This window comes from Argiope bruennichi, chromosome 6, assembly GCF_947563725.1.
Source record: "Argiope bruennichi chromosome 6, qqArgBrue1.1, whole genome shotgun sequence".
NCBI lineage: Eukaryota > Metazoa > Arthropoda > Arachnida > Araneae > Araneidae > Argiope > Argiope bruennichi.
In genome coordinates, this window is record NC_079156.1 from 27,830,762 (window position 1) to 27,853,425 (window position 22,664).

The following is a 22,664-nucleotide window of genomic DNA, read 5'->3' on the forward strand; positions in this document are numbered from 1 at the left end:
ACTAAAATTTTACTTCAAAAATCTATAAACTTAAAAGATATTTTATGCTACGAGATGTCGCACATACGCAAATATCATTCCTATTTTTAGCATTGTGCGTTTTGACCAGTCTCTCAATATTTTTCAAACTAGAATTGATTAAATATTTCAAGAAGCATCTTAAACTGTTCCTCACTGTGAAATCTGTGTGGCCTGTTGGGATGAACGATGGGTTGTGGTGCTGCATTTTGCAGGACTTCAGATCAAATCTCGAATCCGAATAATAGTTTTATATATATTTCTTTTTTTTTAAAATATTTTTTTAATATTATTCTCCATGGCCATTCAACATTTATGTGAATTTTTCCAATTCTTATACATCAAAACTAAAATTTTACTTCAAAAATCTATAAATTTAAAAGATATTTTATGCTACGAGATCTCGCACATACACAAATAGCATTCCTATTTTTAGCATTGTGCGTTTTGACCAGATTCTCAATATTTTTGAAACTAGAATTGATTAAATATTTTAAGCATCTTAAGCTGTTCCTGACTGTGAGGTCTTTTTGGCCTGGTGGGATGAACGATGGGTTGTGGCGCTGCATTTTGCAGGTCTTCAGATCGAATCTCGTATCAAAATAATAGTTTTATATATATTTAATCTTTTTAAAATATTTTTTTAATATTATTCTCCATGCCTATTCAACATTTATGTGAATTTCTGCAATTCTTAAACATCAAGAATAAAATTTTACTTCAAAATCTATAAATTTAAAAGAAATTTTATGCTCCGAGATCTCGCACATGCGCAAATATCATTCCTATTTTTAGCATTGTGCTTTTTGACCAGATTCTCAATATTTTTGAAACTAGAATTGATTAAATATTTTGAGCATCTTAAGCTGTTCCTGACTGTGAGGTCTGTGTGGCCTGTTGGGATGAACGATGGGTTGTGGCGCTGCATTTTCCATGTCTTCAAATCGAGTTTCGTATCCGAATAATAGTTTTCTATATACTTCTTTTTTTTTTAAATATTTTTTTAAGATAATTCTCTATGCCCATTCAACATTTATGAGAATTTTTGCAATTCTTACACACCAAAAATAAAATTTTACTTCAAAAATCTATAAATTTAAAAGAACTTTTATGCTCCGAGGTCTCGCACATGCGCAAATATCATTCCTATTTTTAGCATTGTGCTTTTTGACCAGATTCTCAATTTTTTCCAAACTAGAATTGATCAAATATTTTAAGTATCTTAAGCTGTCCCTTACTGTGAAGTCTGTGTGTGGCCTGGTGGGAAGAACGATGGGTTGTGGCGCTGCATTTTGCAGGTCTTCAGATCGAGTATCGTATCGGAAAAATAGTTTTATATATATATATATTTTTTTTAATATTATTCTCCATGCCTATTCAACATTAATGTGAATTTTTGCAATTCTTATACATCAAAAACAAATTTTACTTCAAAAATCTATAAATTTAAAAGAAATTTTATGCTCCGAGGTCTCGCACATGCGCAAATATCATTCCTATTTTTAGCATTGTTCTTTTTGACCAGATTCTCAATATTTTTCAAATTAGAATTGATTAAATATTTTAAGCATCTTAAGCTGTTCCTGACTGTGAAGTCTGTGTGGCCTGGTGGGGTCAACGATGGGTTGTGGCGCTGCATTTAGCAGGTCTGCAGATCGAGTCTCGTATCGGAAAAATAGTTTCACATGTATATCTTTTTTTTAAAAATATTTTTTTTAATATTATTCTCTATGCCCATTTAACATTTATGTGAATTTTTGCAATTCTTATACATCAAAAATAAAATTTTATTTCATAAATCTATAAATTTAAAAGAAATTTTATTCTCCGTGATCTCGCACATGCTCAAATATCATTCCTATTTTTAGGATTGTGCTTTTTGACCAGATTCTCAATACTTTTCAAACTAGAATTGATTAAATATTTAAAGCATCTGAAGCTGTTCCTGACAGTGCAGTCTGTGTGGAATGGTGGGATGAACGATGGGTTGTAACGATGCATTTTGCATGACTTCAGATCGAGTCTCTTATCAGAATAATAGTTTTATATATACTTCTTTTTTTTTAAATATTTTTTTAATATTATTCTCCATGCCTATTCAACATTTATGTGAATTTTTGCAATTCTTAAACATCAAGAATAAATTTTTACTTCAAAAATCTATAAATTTAAAAGAAATTTTATGCTCCGAGATCTCGCACATGCGCAAATATCATTCCTATTTTTAGCATTGTGCTTTTTGACCAGATTCTCAATATTTTTCAAACTAGAATTGATTAAATATTTCAAGCATCTTAAACTGTTCCTGACTGTGAAATCTGTGTAGCCTGTTGGGATGAACGATGGGTTGTGGTGCTGCATTTTGCAGGTCTTCAGATCCAATCTCGTATCCGAATAATAGTTTTATATATATTTCGTTTTTTTTTAAATATTTTTTTTATATTATTCTCCATGCCCATTCAACATTTATGTGAATTTTTCCAATTCTTATACATGAAAACTAAAATTTTACTTCAAAAACCTATAAACTTAAAAGATATTTTATGCTACGAGATGTCGCAAATACGCAAATATCATTCCTATTTTTAGCATTGTGCGTTTTGACCAGTCTCTCAATATTTTTCAAACTAGAATTGATTAAATATTTCAAGCATCTTAAACTGTTCCTCACTGTGAAATCTGTGTGGCCTGTTGGGATGAACGATGGGTTGTGGTGCTGCATTTTGCAGGACTTCAGATCAAATCTCGAATCCGAATAATAGTTTTATATATATTTCTTTTTTTTTTAAATATTTTTTTAATATTATTCTCCATGGCCATTCAACATTTATGTGAATTTTTCCAATTCTTATACATCAAAACTAAAATTTTACTTCAAAAATCTATAAATTTAAAAGATATTTTATGCTACGAGATCTCGCACATACACAAATAGCATTCCTATTTTTAGCATTGTGCGTTTTGACCAGATTCTCAATATTTTTGAAACTAGAATTGATTAAATATTTTAAGCATCTTAAGCTGTTCCTGACTGTGAGGTCTTTTTGGCCTGGTGGGATGAACGATGGGTTGTGGCGCTGCATTTTGCAGGTCTTCAGATCGAATCTCGTATCAAAATAATAGTTTTATATATATTTAATCTTTTTTAAATATTTTTTTTAAATATTATTCTCCATGCCCTTCAACATTTATGTGAATTTTTCCAATTCTTATACATCAAAAATAAAATTTTACTTAAAAAATCTATAAATTTATAAGAAATTTTATGCTCCGAGATCTCGCACATGAGCAAATATCATTCCTATTTTTAGCATTAAGCTTTTTGACCAGATTCTCAATGTTTTTCATACTAGAATTGATTACATATTTTAAGCATCTTAAGCTGTTCCTGACTGTGAACTCTGCGTGTCCTGGTGGGATGAACGATGGATTGGGTCGCTGCATTTTGCAGGTCTTCAGATCGAGTCTCGTATCCAAATAATAGTTTTATATATATTTCTTTTTTTTTAAATATTTTTTTAATATTATTCTCCATGCACATTCAACATTTATGTGTATTTTTGCAATTCTTATACATCAAAAATAAAATTTTACTTCAAAAATCTATAAATTTAAAAGAAATTTTATGCTCCGAGATCTCGCACATGCGCAAATATCATTCCTATTTTTAGCATTGTGCGTTTTGACCAGATTCTCAATATTTTTGAAACTAGAATTGATTAAATATTTTAAGCATCTTAAGCTGTTCCTGACTGTGAGGTCTGTGTGGCCTGTTGGGATGAACGATGAGTTGTGGCGCTGCATTTTCCATGTCTTCAGATCGAGTTTCGTATCCGAATAATAGCTTTCTATATTCTTCTTTTTTTTTTAAAAATATTTTTTTAAGATTATTCTCTATGCCCATTCAACATTTATGAGAATTTTTGCAATTCTTACACACCAAAAATAAAATTTTACTTAAAAAATTTATAAATTTAAAAGAAATTTTATGCTCCGAGGTCTCGCACATGCGCAAATATCATTCCTATCTTTAGCATTGTGCTTTTTGACCAGATTCTCAATATTTTTCAAACTAGAATTGATTAAATATTTTAAGCATCTTAGGCTGTTTTTGACTGTATAGTCTGGGTGCCCTCGTGGGGTTGACGATGTATTGTAGAGCTGCATTTTGCAGGTCATCAGATCGGGTCTTGTATGCAAATGATAGTTTTATATATATATTTCTTTTTTTTTTAATATTTTTATAATATTATTCTCCATGCCTATTCAACATTAATGTGAATTTTTGCAATTCTTATACATCAAAAATAAAATTTTACTTCATAAATCTATAAATTTAAAAGAAATTTTATTCTCCCTGATCTCGCACATGCGCAAATATCATTCTTATTTTTAGCATTTCGCTTTTTGACCAGATTCTCAATATTTTTCAAATTAGAATTGATTAAATATTTTAAGCATCTTAAGCTGTTCCTGACTGTGACGTCTGTGTGGCCTGGTGGGATCAACGATGGGCTGTGGCGCTGCATTTTGCAGGTCTTCAGATCCAATCTCGTATCCGAATAATAGTTTTATATATATTTCTTTTTTTTTAAATATTTTTTAATATTATTCTCCATGCCCATTCAAAATTTATGTGAATTTTTCCAATTCTTATACATCAAAACTAAAATTTTACTTCAAAAATCTATAAATTTAAAAGATATTTTATGCTACGAGATCTCGCACATACGCAAATATCATTCCTATTTTTAGCATTGTGCGTTTTGACCAGATTCTCAATATTTTTCAAACTAGAAAGGATTAAATATTTCAAGCATCTTAAACTGTTCCTGACTGTGAAATCTGTGTGGCGTGTTGCGATGAACGATGGGTTGTGGTGCTGCATTTTGCAGGACTTCAGATCCAATCTCGTATCCAAATAATAGTTTTATATATATTTAATCTTTTTAAAATATTTTTTTAATATTATTCTCCATGCCTATTCAACATTTATGTGAATTTTTGCAATTCTTAAACATCAAGAATAAAATTTTACTTCAAAAATCTATAAATTTAAAAGAAATTTTATGCTCCGAGATCTCGCACATGCGCAAATATCATTCCTATTTTTAGCATTGTGCTTTTTGACCAGATTCTCAATATTTTTCAAACTAGAATTGATTAAATATTTAAAGCATCTTAAGCTGTTCCTGACTGTGAAGTCTGTGTGGAATGGTGGGAGGAACGTTCTGTTGTACCGCTGCATTATGCAGGTCTTCAGATCGAGTCTCGTATCCGAAAAATAGTTTTATACATACTTCTGTTTTTTTTTAATATTATTCTCCATGCCCATTCAACATTTATGTGAATTTTTCCAATTCTTATACATGAAAAATAAAATTTTACTTAAAAAATCTATAAATTTATAAGAAATTTTATGCTCCGAGATCTCGCACATGAGCAAATATCATTCCTATTTTTAGCATTGAGCTTTTTGACCAGATTCTCAATGTTTTTCATACTAGAATTGATTAAATATTTTAAGCATCTTACGCTGTTCCTGACTGTGAACTCTGCGTGCCCTGGTGGGATGAACGATGGATTGGGCGCTGCATTTTGCAGGTCTTCAGATCGAGTCTCGTATCCGAATAATAGTTTTATATATATTTCTTTTTTTTTAAATATTTTTTTAATATTATTCTCCATGCACATTCAACATTTATGTGTATTTTTGCAATTCTTATACATCAAAAATAAAATTTTACTTCAAAAATCTATAAATTTAAAAGAAATTTTATGCTCCGAGATCTCGCACATGCGCAAATATCATTCCTATTTTTAGCATTGTGCGTTTTGACCAGATTCTCAATATTTTTGAAACTAGAATTGATTAAATATTTTAAGCATCTTAAGCTGTTCCTGACTGTGAGGTCTGTGTGGCCTGTTGGGATGAACGATGAGTTGTGGCGCTGCATTTTCCATGTCTTCAGATCGAGTTTCGTATCCGAATAATAGTTTTCTATATTCTTCTTTTTTTTTTTTTTTAAGTATTTTTTTAAGATTATTCTCTATGCCCATTCAACATTTATGAGAATTTTTGCAATTCTTACACACCAAAAATAAAATTATACTTAAAAAATTTATAAATTTAAAAGAAATTTTATTCTCCCTGATCTCGCACAGGCGCAAATATCATTCTTATTTTTAGCATTTTGCGTTTTGACCAGATTCTCAATATTTTTCAAAATAGAATTGAATAAATATTTTAAGCATCTTCAGCTGTTCCTGACTGTGAGGTCTGTGTGGCCTGGTTTGAAGAACGATTTTTTGTGGCGCTGCATTTTGCAGGTCTTCAGATCGAATCTCGTATCGGAAAAATAGTTTTATTTATACTTCTTATTTTTTTAATATTTTTTAAGATTATTCTCTATGCCCATTCAACATTTATGAGAATTTTTGCAATTCTTACACATCAAAAATAAAATGTTACTTCAAAAATCTATAAATTTAAAAGAAATTTTATGCTCCGAGATCTCGCACATGCGCAAATATGATTCCTATTTTTAGCATTGTTCTTTTTGACCAAATTCTCAATATCTTTCAAACTGGAATTGATTAAATATTTTAAGCATCTTAGGCTGTTTTTGACTGTGGAGTCTGGGTGCCCTCGTGGGGTTGACGATGTATTGTAGCGCTGCATTATGCAGGTCATCAGATCGGGTCTTGTATGCGAAAGATAGTTTTATATATATTTCTTTTTTTTTAAATATTTTTTTAATATTATTCTCCATGCCCATTCATCATTTATGTGAATTTTTGCAATTCTTATTCATCAAAAATAAAATTTTACTTCATAAATATATAAATTTAAAACAAATTTTATTCTCCGTGATCTCGCACATGCGCAAATATCATTCTTATTTTTAGCATTTCGCTTCTTGACCAGATTCTCAATATTTTTCAAATTATTATTGATTAAATATTTTAAGCATCTTAAGCTGTTCCTGTCTGTGAACCCTGCGTGCCCTCGTGGGGTTGACGATGTATTGTAGCGCTGCATTATGCAGGTCATCAGATCGGGTCTTGTATGCGAATGATAGTTTTATATATATTTCTTTTTTTTTAATATTTTTTTAATATTATTCTCCAAGCCCATTCATCATTTATGTGAATTTTTGCAATTCTTATACATCAAAAATAAAATTTTACATCAAAAATCTATAAATTTAAAAGAAATTTTATTCTCCGTGATCTCGCACATGCGCAAATATCATTAATATTTTTAGCATTGTGCTTTTTGACCAGATTCTCGATATTTTTCAAATTAGAATTGATTAAATATTTTAAGAATCTTAAGCTGTTCCTGACTGTGAAGTCTGTGTGGCCTGGTGGGTTCAACGATTGGTTGTGGATCTGCATTTAGCAGGTCTGCAGATCGAGTCTCGTATCGGAAAAATATTTTCATATGTATATCTTTTTTTTAAAAATATTTTTTTAATATTATTCTCTATGCCCATTCAACATTTATGAGAATTTTTGAAATTCTTACACATCAAAAATATAATTTTACTTCAAAAATCTATAAATTTAAAAGAAATTTTATGCTCCGAGATCTCGCACATGCGGAAATATCATTCCTATTCTTAGCATTGTGCTTTTTGACCAGATTCTCAATATTTTTCAAACTAGAATTGATTAAATATTTTAAGCATCTTAGGCTGTTTTTGACTGTGGAGTCTGGGTGCCCTCGTGGGGTTGACGATGTATTGTAGCGCTGCATTATGCAGGTCATCAGATCGGGTCTTGTATGCGAAAGATAGTTTTATAAATATTTCTTTTTTTTTAAATATTTTTTTAATATTATTCTCCATGCCCATTCATCATTTATGTGAATTTTTGCAATTCTTATACATCAAAAATAAAATTTTACTTCAAAAAACTATAAATTTAAAAGAAATTTTATGTTCCGAGGTCTCGCACATGCGCAAATATCATTCCTATTTTTAGCATTGTGCTTTTTGACCAGATTCTCAATTTTTTCAAACTAGAATTGATCAAATATTTTAAGTATCTTAAGCTGTCCCTCACTGTGAAGTCTGTGTGTGGCCTGGTGGGAAAAACTATGGGTTTTGGCGCTGCATTTAGCAGGTCTGCAGATCGAGTCTCGTATCGGAAAAATAGTTTCATATGTATATCTTTTTCTTTAAATATTTTTTTAATATTATTCTCTATGCCCATTCAACATTTATGTGAATTTTTGCAATTCTTACACATCAAAAATAAAATTTTACTTCAAAAATCTATAAATTTAAAAAAAATTTTATGCTCCGAGGTCTCGCACATGCGCAAATATCATTAATATTTTTAGCATTGTTCTTTTTGACCAAATTCTCAATATCTTTCAAACTGGAATTGATTAAATATTTTAAGCATCTTAGGCTGTTTTTGACTGTGGAGTCTGGGTGCCCTCGTGGGGTTGACGATGTATTGTAGCGCTGCATTATGCAGGTCATCAGATCGGGTCTTGTATGCGAAAGATAGTTTTATAAATATTTCTTTTTTTTTAAATATTTTTTTAATATTATTCTCCATGCCCATTCATCATTTATGTGAATTTTTGCAATTCTTATACATCAAAAATAAAATTTTACTTCAAAAATCTATAAATTTAAAAGAAATTTTATGCTCCGAGATCTCGCACATGCGCAAATATCATTCCTATTTTTAGCATTGTGCTTTTTACCAGATTCTCAATGTTTTTCAAACTAGAATTGATTAAATATTTTGAGCATCTTAAGCTGTTCCTGATGGTGAAGTCTGCTGAGCCTGGTGGGATGAACGATGGGTTGTGGCGCTGTGTTTTGAATGTCTTCAGATCGAGTCTCGTATCCGAATAATAGTTTTATATATACTTCTTTTTTTAAAAAAAATATTTTTTTAATAATATTCTCCATGCCCATTCAACATTTATGTGTTTTTTTGACATTCTTATACATCCAAAATAAAATTTTACTTCAAAAATCTATAAATTTAAAAGAAATTTTATGCTCCGAGATCTCGCACATGCGCAAATATCATTCCTATTTTTAGCATTGTGCTTTTTGACCAGATTCTCATTATTTTTCAAACTAGAATTGATTAAATATAAAAAGCATCAGAAGCTGTTCCTGACTGTGAAGTCTGTGTGGCCTGGTGGGATGAAGGATGGGTTGTGGCGTTGTATTTTGCAGGTCTTCAGATCCAATCTCGTATCCGAATAATAGTTTTATATATATTTCTTTTTTTTAATATTTTTTTAATATTATTGTCTATGCCCATTCATCATTTATGTGAATTTTTGCAATTCTTATACATCAAAAATAAAATTTTACTTCAAAAATATATAAATTTAAAAGAAATGTTATTGTCCGTGATCTCGTACATGCGCAAATATCATTCCTATTTTTATCATTGTGCTTTTTGACCACATTCTCAATATTTTTAAAAATAGAATTGATTAAATATTTTAAGCATTTTATTCAGTTTTTTTCTGTGGAGTCTGGGTGGCATGGTGGGATGGACGATGTATTATAGCGCTGCATTTTGCAGGTCTTCAGATCGAGTCTCGTATCGGAAAAATAGTTTTATATTTCTCTTTTTTTAAATATTTTTTTAATATTATTCTCCATGCAAATTCAACATTTATGTGAATTTTTCCAATTCTTATACATCAAAAATAAAATTTTACTTAAAAAATCTATAAATTTAAAAGAAATTTTATGCTCTGAGATCTCGCACATGCGCAAATATCATTCTTATTTTTAGCATTTCGCTTTTTGACCAGATTCTAAATATATTTTTCAAATTAGAATTGATTAAATATTTTAAGCATCTTAAGCTGTTCGTGACTGTTACGTCTGTGTGGCCTGGTGGGATGAACGATGGTTTGTGGCGCTGCATTTTGCAGGTCTTCAGATCGAGTCTCGTATCCGAATAATAGTTTTATATTCACTTCTTTTTTTCTTTAAATATTTTTTTAATATTATTCTTTATGCCCATTCAACATTTATGTGAATTTTTGCAATTCTTATACATCAAAAATAAAATTTTACTTTAAAAATCTATAAATTGAAAAGAAATTTTATGCTTCGAAATCTCGCACATGCGCAAATATCATTGCTATTTTAGCATTGTGCTTTTTGACTAGATTCTCAATATTTTTCAATCTAGAATGGATTAAATATTTAAAGCATCAGAAGCTGTTTTTGACTGTGACGTCTGTGTGGCCTGGTGGGATGAAAGATGCATTGTGGCGATGCATTTAGCATGTGTGCAGACCGAGTCTTGTATCGGAAAAATAGTTTTATATGTATATCTTTTTTAAAAAAATATTTTTTTATATTATTCTTTAAGCCCATTCAACATTTATGTGAATTTTTGCAATTCTTATACATCAAAAATAAAGTTTTACTTCAAAAATCTATAAATTTAAAGGAAATTTTATTCTCCGTGATCTCGCACATGCGCAGATATCATTTCTATTTTTAGAATTGTGCTTTTTGACCAGATTCTCAATATTTTTCAAACTAGAATTGATTAAATATTTAAAGCATCTGAAGCTGTGCTTGACTGTGAAGTCTGTGTGGCCTGGTGGGATGAACGATGGGTTGTGGCGCTGCATTTTGCAGGTCTTCAGATCGAGTCTCGTATCCGAATAATAGTTTTAAATTCACTTCTTTTTTTTTAAATATGTTTTTAATATTATTCTCCATGCCCATTCAACATTTATGTGAATTTTTGCAATTCTTATACATCAAAAATAAAATTTTACTTCAAAAATCTATAAATTTAAAAGAAATTTTATGCTCCGAGATCTCGCACATGCGCAAATATCATTCCTATTTTTAGCATTGTGCTTTTTGACCAGATTCTATTTATTTTTCAAACTAGAATTGTTTAAATATTTTAAGAATCTTAAGCTGTTCCTGACTGTGAAGTCTGTGTGGCCTATTGGGATGAACGATGGGTTGTGGTGCTGCATTTTGCAGGTCTTCAGATCCAATCTCGTATCCGAATAATAGTTTTATATATAATTCTTTTTTTTTAAATATTTTTTTAATATTATTGTCTATGTCCATTCATCATTTATGTGAATTTTTGCAATTCTTATACATCAAAAATAAAATTTTACTTCAAAAATCTATAAATTTAAAAGAAATGTTATTGTCCGTGATCTCGCACATGCGCAAATATCATTCCTATTTTTATCATTGTGCTTTTTGACCACATTCTCAATATTTTTACAAATAGAACTGATTAAATATTTTAAGCATTTTAGGCTGTTTTTTTCTGTGGAGTCTGGGTGGCATGGTGGGATGGACGATGTATTATAGCGCTGCATTTTGCAGGTCTTCAGATTGAGTCTCGTATCGGAAAAATAGTTTTATATTTCTTTTTTTTTTAAATATTTTTTTAATATTATTCTCCATGCAAATTCAAAATTTATGTGAATTTTTCCAATTCTTATACATCAAAAATAAAATTTTACTTCAAAAATCAATAAATTTAAAAGAAATTTTATGCTCCGAGATCTCGCACATCCGCAAATATCATTCCTATTTTTAGAATTGTTCTTTTTGACCAGATTCTCAATATTTTTCAAACTAGAATTGATTAAATATTTTAAGCATCTTAAGCTGTGCCTGACTGTTAAGTGTGCGTGGCCTGGTAAGATGAACGATGGGTTGTGGCGCTGCATTTTGCAGGTCTTCAGATCGAGTCTCGTATCCGAATAATAGTTTTATATTCACTTCTTTTTTTCTTTAAATATTTTTTTAATATTATTCTTTATGCCCATTCAACATTTATGTGAATGTTTGCAATTCTTATACATCAAAAATAAATTTTACTTCAAAAATCTATAAATTTAAAAGAAATTTTATGCTCCGAGATCTCGCACATGCGCAAATATCATTCCTATTTTTAGCATTGTGCTTTTTGACCAGATTCTCAATTTTTTCAAACTAGAATTGATTAAATATTTTAAGCATCTTAAGCTGTTCCTGACTGTTAAGTGTGCGTGGCCTGGTAAGATGAACGATGGGTTGTGGTGCTGCATTTTGCAGGTCTTCAGATCGAGTCTCGTATCCGAATAATTTTTTTATATATATTTCTTTTTTTAAAAAATATTTTTTTAAGATTATTCTCTATGCCCATTCATCATTTATGTCAATTTTTGCAATTCTTATACATCAAAAATAAAATTTTACATCAAAAATCTATAAATTTAAAAGAAATTTTATGCTCCGAGGTCTCGCACATGCGCAAATATCATTAATATTTTTACCATTGTGCTTTTTGACCAGATTCTCGATATTTTTCAAATTAGAATTGATTAAATATTTTAAGAATCTTAAGCTGTTCCTGTCTGTGAAGTCTGTGTGGCCTGGTGGGATCAACGATTTGTTGTGGATCTGCATTTAGCAGGTCTGCAGATCGAGTCTCGTATCGGAAAAATATTTTCATATGTATATCTTTTTTAAAAAAATATTTTTTTAATATTACTCTCTATGCCCATTCAACATTTATGAGAATTTTTGAAATTCTTACACATCAAAAATAAAATTTTACTTCAAAAATCTATAAATTTAAAAGAAATTTTATGCTCCGAGGTCTCGCACATGCGCAAATATCATTAATATTTTTACCATTGTGCTTTTTGACCAGATTCTCGATATTTTTCAAATTAGAATTGATTAAATATTTTAAGAATCTTAAGCTGTTCCTGTCTGTGAAGTCTGTGTGGCCTGGTGGGATCAACGATTTGTTGTGGATCTGCATTTAGCAGGTCTGCAGATCGAGTCTCGTATCGGAAAAATATTTTCATATGTATATCTTTTTTTTAAAATATTTTTTTAATATTATTCTCTATGCCCATTCAACATTTATGAGAATTTTTGAAATTCTTACACATCAAAAATAAAATTTTACTTCAAAAATCTATAAATTTAAAAGAAATTTTATGCTCCGAGGTCTCGCACATGCGCAAATATCATTAATATTTTTACCATTGTGCTTTTTGACCAGATTCTCGATATTTTTCAAATTAGAATTGATTAAATATTTTAAGAATCTTAAGCTGTTCCTGTCTGTGAAGTCTGTGTGGCCTGGTGGGATCAACGATTTGTTGTGGATCTGCATTTAGCAGGTCTGCAGATCGAGTCTCGTATCGGAAAAATATTTTCATATGTATATCTTTTTTAAAAAAATATTTTTTTAATATTACTCTCTATGCCCATTCAACATTTATGAGAATTTTTGAAATTCTTACACATCAAAAATAAAATTTTACTTCAAAAATCTATAAATTTAAAAGAAATTTTATGCTCCGAGGTCTCGCACATGCGCAAATATCATTAATATTTTTAGCATTGTTCTTTTTGACCAAATTCTCAATATCTTTTAAACTGGAATTGATTAAATATTTTAAGCATCTTAGGCTGTTTTTGACTGTGGAGTCTGGGTGCCCTCGTGGGGTTGACGATGTATTGTAGCGCTGCATTATGCAGGTCATCAGATCGGGTCTTGTATGCGAAAGATAGTTTTATAAATATTTCTTTTTTTTTAAATATTTTTTTAATATTATTCTCCATGCCCATTCATCATTTATGTGAATTTTTGCAATTCTTATACATCAAAAATAAAATTTTACTTCAAAAATCTATAAATTTAAAAGAAATTTTATGTTCCGAGGTCTCGCACATGCGCAAATATCATTCCTATTTTTATCATTGTGCTTTTTGACCACATTCTCAATATTTTTACAAATAGAACTGATTAAATATTTTAAGCATTTTAGGCTGTTTTTTTCTGTGGAGTCTGGGTGGCATGGTGGGATGGACGATGTATTATAGCGCTGCATTTTGCAGGTCTTCAGATTGAGTCTCGTATCGGAAAAATAGTTTTATATTTCTTTATTTTTAAATATTTTTTTAATATTATTCTCCATGCAAATTCAACATTTATGTGAATTTTTCCAATTCTTATACATCAAAAATAAAATTTTACTTCAAAAATCAATAAATTTAAAAGAAATTTTATGCTCCGAGATCTCGCACATCCGCAAATATCATTCCTATTTTTAGAATTGTTCTTTTTGACCAGATTCTCAATATTTTTCAAACTAGAATTGATTTAATATTTTAAGCATCTTAAGCTGTGCCTGACTGTTAAGTTTGCGTGGCCTGGTAAGATGAACGATGGGTTGTGGCGCTGCATTTTGCAGGTCTTCAGATCGAGTCTCGTATCCGAATAATAGTTTTATATTCACTTCTTTTTTTCTTTAAATATTTTTTTAATATTATTCTTTATGCCCATTCAACATTTATGTGAATGTTTGCAATTCTTATACATCAAAAATAAATTTTACTTCAAAAATCTATAAATTTAAAAGAAATTTTATGCTCCGAGATCTCGCACATGCGCAAATATCATTCCTATTTTTAGCATTGTGCTTTTTGACCAGATTCTCAATTTTTTCAAACTAGAATTGATTAAATATTTTAAGCATCTTAAGCTGTTCCTGACTGTTAAGTGTGCGTGGCCTGGTAAGATGAACGATGGGTTGTGGTGCTGCATTTTGCAGGTCTTCAGATCGAGTCTCGTATCCGAATAATTTTTTTATATATATTTCTTTTTTTTAAAAATATTTTTTTAAGATTATTCTCCATGCCCATTCATCATTTATGTCAATTTTTGCAATTCTTATACATCAAAAATAAAATTTTACTTCTAAAATCTATAAATTTAAAAGAAATTTTATGCTCCGAAGTCTTGCACATGCGCAAATATCATTCCTATTTTTAGCATTGTGCTTTTTGACCAGATTCTCAATATTTTTCAAACTACAATTGATTAACTATTTTAAGCATCTTAAGCTGTTCCTGCCTGTGAAGTCTGTGTGGCCTGGAGGGATGAACGGTGGGTTGAGGCGCTGCATTTTGCAGGTCTTCATATCGAGTTTCGTATCCGAATAATAGTTTTATATTCACTTCTTTTTTAAAAAAATTTTTTTTAATATTATTCTCCATGCCCATTCAACATTTATGTGAATTTTTGCAATTCCTATACATCAAAAATAAAATTTTACTTCAAAAATCTATGAATTTAAAAGAAATTTTATGCTCCGAGATTTCGCATATGCGCAAATATCATTCCTATTCTTAGCATTGTGCTTTTTGACCAGATTCTCAATATTTTTCAAACTAGAATTGTTTAAATATTTTAAGCAGCTTAAGCTGTTCCTGACTGTGAAGTTTTCGTGACCTGGTGAGATGAACGATGGATTGTGGCGCTTCATTTTGCAGGTCTTCAGATCCAATCTCGTATCCGATTAATAGTTTTATATATATTTCTTTTTAAAAAAAATAATTTTTTAATATTATTCTCCATGCCAATTCAACAGTTATGTGAATTTTTACAATTCTTAAACATCAAAAATATAATTTTACTTCAAAAATCTATAAATTTAAAAGAAATTTTATGCTCCGAGATCTCGCACATGCGCAAATATCATTCCTATTCTTAGCATTGTGCTTTTTGACCAGATTCTCAATATTTTTCAAACTAGAATTGTTTAAATATTTTAAGCAGCTTAAGCTGTTCCTGACTGTCAAGTTTTCGTGGCCTGGTGGGATGAACGATGGATTGTGGCGCTTCATTTTGCAGGTCTTCAGATCCAATCTCGTATCCGAATAATAGTTTTATATATATTTCTTTTTAAAAAAAATATTTTTTTAATATTATTCTCCATGCCAATTCAACAGTTATGTGAATTTTTGCAATTCTTAAACATCAAAAATATAATTTTACTTCAAAAATCTATAAATTTAAAAGAAATTTTATGCTCCGAGATCTCGCACATGCGCAAATATCATTCCTATTCTTAGCATTGTGATTTTTGACCAGATTCTCAATATTTTTCAAACTAGAATTGATTAAATAATTTAAGCATCTGAAGCTTCTCCTGACTCTTAAGTATGTGTGGAATGTTGGGATGAACAATGGGTTGTAACGCTGCGTTATGCAGGTCTTCAGATCGACTCTCGTATCCGAATATTAGTTTTATACATACTTCTTCTTCTTTTAAAATATTTTTTTAATATTATTCTCCACGCCCATTCAACATTTATGTGAATTTTTGCAATTCTTATACATCAAAAATAAAATTTTTCTTCAAAAAATCTATAAATGTAAAAGAAATTTTATGCTCCTATATCTCGCGCATGCGCAAATATCATTCCTATTCTTAGCATTGTACTTTTTGACCAGATTCTCAATATTTGTCAAACTAGAATTGATTAAATGTTTTAATCATCTGAAGCTGCTCCTGACTGTGACGTCTGCGTGGCCTGCTGGGATGAACGATGGATTGCGGTGCTCCATTTTGCAGATCTTCAGATCGAGTCTCCTATCCGAATAATACTTTTATATATACTTTTTTAAAAAAAATATATCGTTTTAATATTATTCTCCATGCCCATTCAACATTTATTTGAATTTTTGCAATTCTTAAACATCAAAAATAAAATTTTACTTCAAAAATCTATAAAGTTTTCCATAGCTGCATTTCCGGTCGGGCTTATTGGTAATAATGGAATGGCGATAATTTTTGTAAAAATTGTATTTGATCTTTCATTTATGAGATCTTGTACATACATTTATCTTATCATTTATCTTATTATTATTAATACGAGCCTTGTTCATTGCTCAGAAAAATTAATATATATGAATTTTCGCAGAAAATTAATCTACATATTTTTATCACTCAAAATTTAATTAAATAATTAAATAAAACGCCAAAATGATGCACTGCCTTGAATGGTTCCTGATACGAGAGATCTAAGTGCTAAGTGTAAATATATTCATGTCTCAAAATAATTTGTTAAATAAGATTCAAAGGTTAATGTAAAAGGATAAACATGTAAACGGATTACAAAGGGTAATTGAAAGGACCTATGAAAAAATTTAAAATTCTTAATTCATCGGAGCTTTTATTGACTCCAGTAACATAAATTGTAATTGTTTAGTTCATTTAGACCATTTTGTTAGTAGATGCGTGCCCCTGATTAAAATTTACTGATGGGCGCTGATTACAGTGACTATCCAATAGATATATAAACCTTGTTTACCTTAAATTTAATTGTTTGATTTAATTAATAATATAGATATTGTAAAAGTTCGTAGAAATCTTTTCCTCCATTTACTTTTTAGAAAATATATTTCAAATTTGTTCGCTTCATACAGACACTAGCTGAAATTTACACTTTTATATATTTAGTTTACAATAATATTTGATTTATGTTTTTAATTTGAACTTCTTTCAATGTGATGGCAACAGGTGGATAACAGCTAATTTTTTTCATTGACGTGCTCATGCAGATTAAATTTTATTTTTATTTTGTGCGAAGTACATTGTTGAAAAATATGGTTAAAATGTTTCTTTAAAAACAAGTTAAAAATCGAAACTTAATTTGTAGATTAAAGCATTGGTATCATTAAAAAGATAATTTTTTTAGCTTTTTATTGATGCAAAAATCAATTTTGTGTTTTAATATTTTCGGAAGTTATATCGTTGTAATTTTTAGAAAGTGTATCCATTTTTAAATCTTGTTACTCCTTAATGTAACAAATTATTGTATGGATAAGGGTCAATGTCAGTGAAATGAATTAATATTAGATAAGTATATTATCTGTAATGCTCATAAACAATGCTGATTGAGAAAGTTTTCGTATTAGTTGAAATTTAAACACTTTCGTTTTTCAAGTTCCCATTTTTTGTTGAGATTACTGAAAATTAAAAAACATGCATTGCGCAAAAAGCGGAATAGTATACGGTTTTAAGAACAATAGTAAATGTTACATGTCCAATAGAATTTGAAGTTAAATATGCTCTTGCGAGTAAGCGATCAATGACAAGTTAAGTAAACTTTAGCAACCATAAATCTGAATTATAAAACTAAGTTGGCCATTGCTTTCATAAAAACTTTTAAAAAAATGCTTTTTAATGTGTATTAGCATTTGTGTAACAATATATTTTGCAACTATTTTTCTTCGATTCATGGTTATATAGGAGTAATCATAATTTCTATTTTGAAAAAAGCAACATTACTACCAAGTTATTCAATGAATCTCTCAAAACTTTTTTTTAAATTTTAATTACATACAAATGAACAAAAAATGCTGTTAAGCTTTCAGAAATGCGGAACAGTCTTGACTATGCTGAATGTCAGAGAGATAAATGTTTGCAGTTAGTTTATTTTTTTATTTCTTTATTTATTTTTGTTAAATGTAAGTGACCATATTATGCATATTGTGAATGCATATTAAAAAAAGAATTAATTAGAAATTATATTCATTTTTTTTTAAATTCACCTTTTTATTATTTTCATATTATTTTTTTTATGTATAAGTAAAAATTATAACAATTCCTAGATGAATATTCAGTCTGAAATATTCCAGAACTTTAATACGAAATAACGAAATATACAAAAATTCAATTTAATTTTGTTCGTTTCTTTCTCAATTAAACCTATTTAATATTTTTTGAATAAATAATTTACTTATAAAATTCGAAAAAAAATTATGGACATTTTATTAAAATTCGCTGTTAGTACTAAAACTATTGAGAGAAAGGATTGAGCCATTCTTTTGGGATGAATCCGAGGTCTTACAATTTCATAGGCACATAGATGTTGGCCGATTCTTCTGGATTGAAAAATTAATAAAAGCAATTATTGATAAAAATAAAATCGTGTCAAACGAAATACTATAAACATTGAATTACTCCTTCTAAATTACAGAATTCGGAAATGTTAATTAACAGAATTATAGAGAGCAAGTAAATGTCCCAAAATCGAAGTGCTTCAAAAATTAATCAGTGATGAGTTCTATGTTCTAAGAGTCCTTCTAACATTCACACGGGCCTCAGTATGATTTTCTGTGCAAGCAGAGAAAATCTTAAATATATAACTAAAAGAGTATTTTTTCCAAACAAGTTTGGGTGACTCATTAACCCCACCAAACCCCTCTCGTGATGTACAAAGACAGTGACCTCTTCAGAGAGTAAGGGAAAGTTTTATTGGTTAATCGTTTTATTGGGGGTGGTTGATGGGTCAGTTGACCGCACAGTTTGGCGTACATTGTAAAATCGCCAAATCTTACATGCAAAGATAAAGTTTATAATGTGGTAGTCTTTCTTGACACTTGAGCGGAAAGAGGGAAATTTATCAACGCAAGTGACATAGAAGCGCCTTAGGTTTGATCCGCGCTCTCGACATTCATTTTACTTTTTTTTTTTTTTTTTTTCATTTTATATATTAATTTTTCAATTTTAAGAATAGTGAAAATTAATATTATTCTTTTCAAATAGTTATATTTTGACCAGAAATCACAAAGATTTCAATATTTTATTTAAAAATAATTCCAAAATATAGAAATTGTAGAGATAAAAGACTAATTTCGGTTCGAGATTCTGGGCATGCGCAGAATCATTCTTTTTGATATACACATGACTTTCATGCAGGGATTTGCACCATAATAGAATATAAATGAATGAATAATCATGTGGCTTGAAATTCAGTCTCAGAACGGAGCGTATGTGGCTGTTTGGTCAGAGTGTCAACGTGCAAGAGAGTGGACGTAGGTTGGATCCGCGCTCTCGATATTCATTTTATTTTTATTTTCATTTTATTTATTAATTTTTAAATTTTAAGAATAGTGAAAATTAATATTTTTCTTTTTAAAGAGTTATATTTTGGCCAGAATTTACAAAGATTTCAATATTTTATTTAAAAATACTTACAAAATAAAGAAATTGTATAAATAAAAGACTAATTTCGATTCGAGATTCTGGGCATGCGCAGAATCATTCTTTTTGATATACACATGGCTTTCATGCAGGGATTTGCACCATTATAGAAGATAAATCAATAAATAATCATGTGGCTTGAAATTCGGTCTCCGAACGGATTGTATGTGGTTGTTTGGTCCGAGTGTGAACGTGCAAGACAGTGGCCGTAGGTTCGATTCACTCTCTCGACATTCATTTTATTTTTTAATTTGATGAAAAGTGAAAATTAATATTTTTCTTTTGAAATAGTTATATTTTGACCAGAATTTACAAAGATTTCAATATTTTATTTAAAAATACTTCCAAAATAAAGAAATTGTAAAAATAAAAGACTAATTTCGGTTCGAGATTCTGGGCATGAGCAGACTCATTCTTTTTGATATACACATGGCTTTCATGCAGAGATTTGCACCATTATAGAATATAAATGAATAAATAATCATGAGGCTTCAAATTCGTTCTTCCATCGGATCGTATGTGGCTTTGTGGTGAGAGTGTCAACGTGCAAGACAGTATGCGTACTATCGATCCGCGCTCTCGACATTCATTTTACTTTTTTTTTTTTTCATTTTATTTATTAATTTTTCAATTTTAAGAATAGTGAAAATTAATATTTTTCTTTTCAAATAGTTATATTTTGACCAGAAATCACAAAGATTTCAATATTTTATTTAAAAATAATTCCAAAATATAGAAATTGTAGATAAAAGTTTAAATTCGGTCAGAGATTCAGGGCATGCGCAGACCCATTCTTTTTGATATACGCATTTCTTTCATGCAGGGATTTGCACCATTATAGAATATAAATGAATAAATAATTATGAGGCTTTAAATTCGTTTCCCCATCCGATCGTATGAGGCTTTGTGTTCCCAGTGTCAACCTGCAATGTAGTGGCCGTAGGTTCGATCCGCGCTCTCGACATTCATTTTACTTTTATTTTCATTTTATTTATTAATTTTTCAATTTTAAGAAAAGCGAAAATTAATATTTTTCTTTTCAAAAATTTATATTTTGACCAGATATTACACAGATTTCAATATTTTATTTAAAAATACTTCCAAAATAAAGAAATTCTAGAAATAAAAGACGAATTTCGGTTCGAGATTCTGGGCATGCGCAGAATCATTCTTTTTGATATACACATGGCATTCATGCAAGGATTTGCACTATTATAGAATATAAATGAATAAATAATCATGAGGCTTTAAATTCGTTCTTCCATCCGATCGTATGTGGTTTTGTGTTCCGAGTGTCAACTTGCAAGGTAGTGGCCGTAGGTTCGATACGCGCTCTCGATATTCATTTTATTTTTATTTTCATTTTATTTATGAATTTTTCAATTTTAAGAATAGTGAAAATTAATATTTTTCTTTTCAAATAGTTATATTTTGTCAAGAATTTACAAAGATTTCAATATTTTATTTAAAAATAATTCCAAAATATAGAAATTGTAGAGATAAAAGTCTAAATTCATTCAGAGATTCAGGGCATGCGCAGACTCATTCTTTTTGATATACACATGGCTTTCATTCAGGGATTTGCACCATTATAGAATATAAATGAATAAATTACCATGTGGCTTGAAATTCGGTCTAGGAAGAGAGCGTATGTGGCTGTTTGGTCCGAGTGTCAACGTGCAAGAGAGTGGCCGTAGGTTCGATCCGCGCTCTCGATATTCATTTTATTTATTAATTTTTTAATTTGATGAAAAGTGAAAATTAATATTTTTCTTTCGAAATAGTTATATTTTGACAAGAATTTACAAAGATTTCAATATTTTATTTTAAATTACTTTCAAAATAAAGATATTGTAGAGATAAATGTCTAAATTCGGTCAGAGATTCAGGGCATGCGCAGAAACATTCTTTTTGATATACACATGGCTTTTATGCAGTAATTTGCAAAATAATCGAATATAAATGAATAAATAATCATGAGGCTTTAAATTCGTTCTTCCATCGGATCGTGTGTGTGTTTGTGGTGAGATTGTCAACGTGCAAAACTGTGGGCGTAGGTTCGATCCGCGCTCTCGACATTTATTTTACTTTTTTTTTTTTCATTTTATTTATTAATTTTAAATTTTAAGAATAGTGAAAATTAATATTTTTCTTTTGAAATAGTTATATTTTGACCAGAATTTACAAAGATTTCAATATTTTATTTAAAAATACTTTGAAAATAAAGATATTGTAGAGATAAAAATCTAAATTCGGTCAGAGATTCAGGGCATGCGCAGACTCATTCTTTTATATACACATTGCTTTCATGCAGGGATTTGCACCCTTATAGAATATAAATGAATAAATAATCATGAGGCTTTAAATTCGTTCTTCGATCGGATAGTATGTGGCTTTGTGGTCTGAGTGTCAACGTGCAAGACAGTGGACGTAGGTTCGATCCGCGCTCTCAATATTCATTTTATTTTCATTTTATTAATTAATTTTTCAATTTTAAGAATAGTGAAAATTAATATTTTTCTTTTCAAATAGTTATATTTTGGCCAGAATTTAATAGATTTCAATATTTTATTTAAAAATACTTCCAAAATTAAGAAATTGAATAAATAAAAGACTAATTTCGGTTCGAGATTCTGGGCATGCGCAGAATCATTCTTTTTGATATACACATGGCATTCATGCAAGGATTTGCACCATTATAGAATATAAATGAATAAATAATCATGAGGCTTTAAATTCGTTCTTCAATCGGATAGTATGTGCCTTTGTGGCCAGAGTGTCAACTTGCAAGACAGTGGGCGTAGGTTCGATCCGCGCT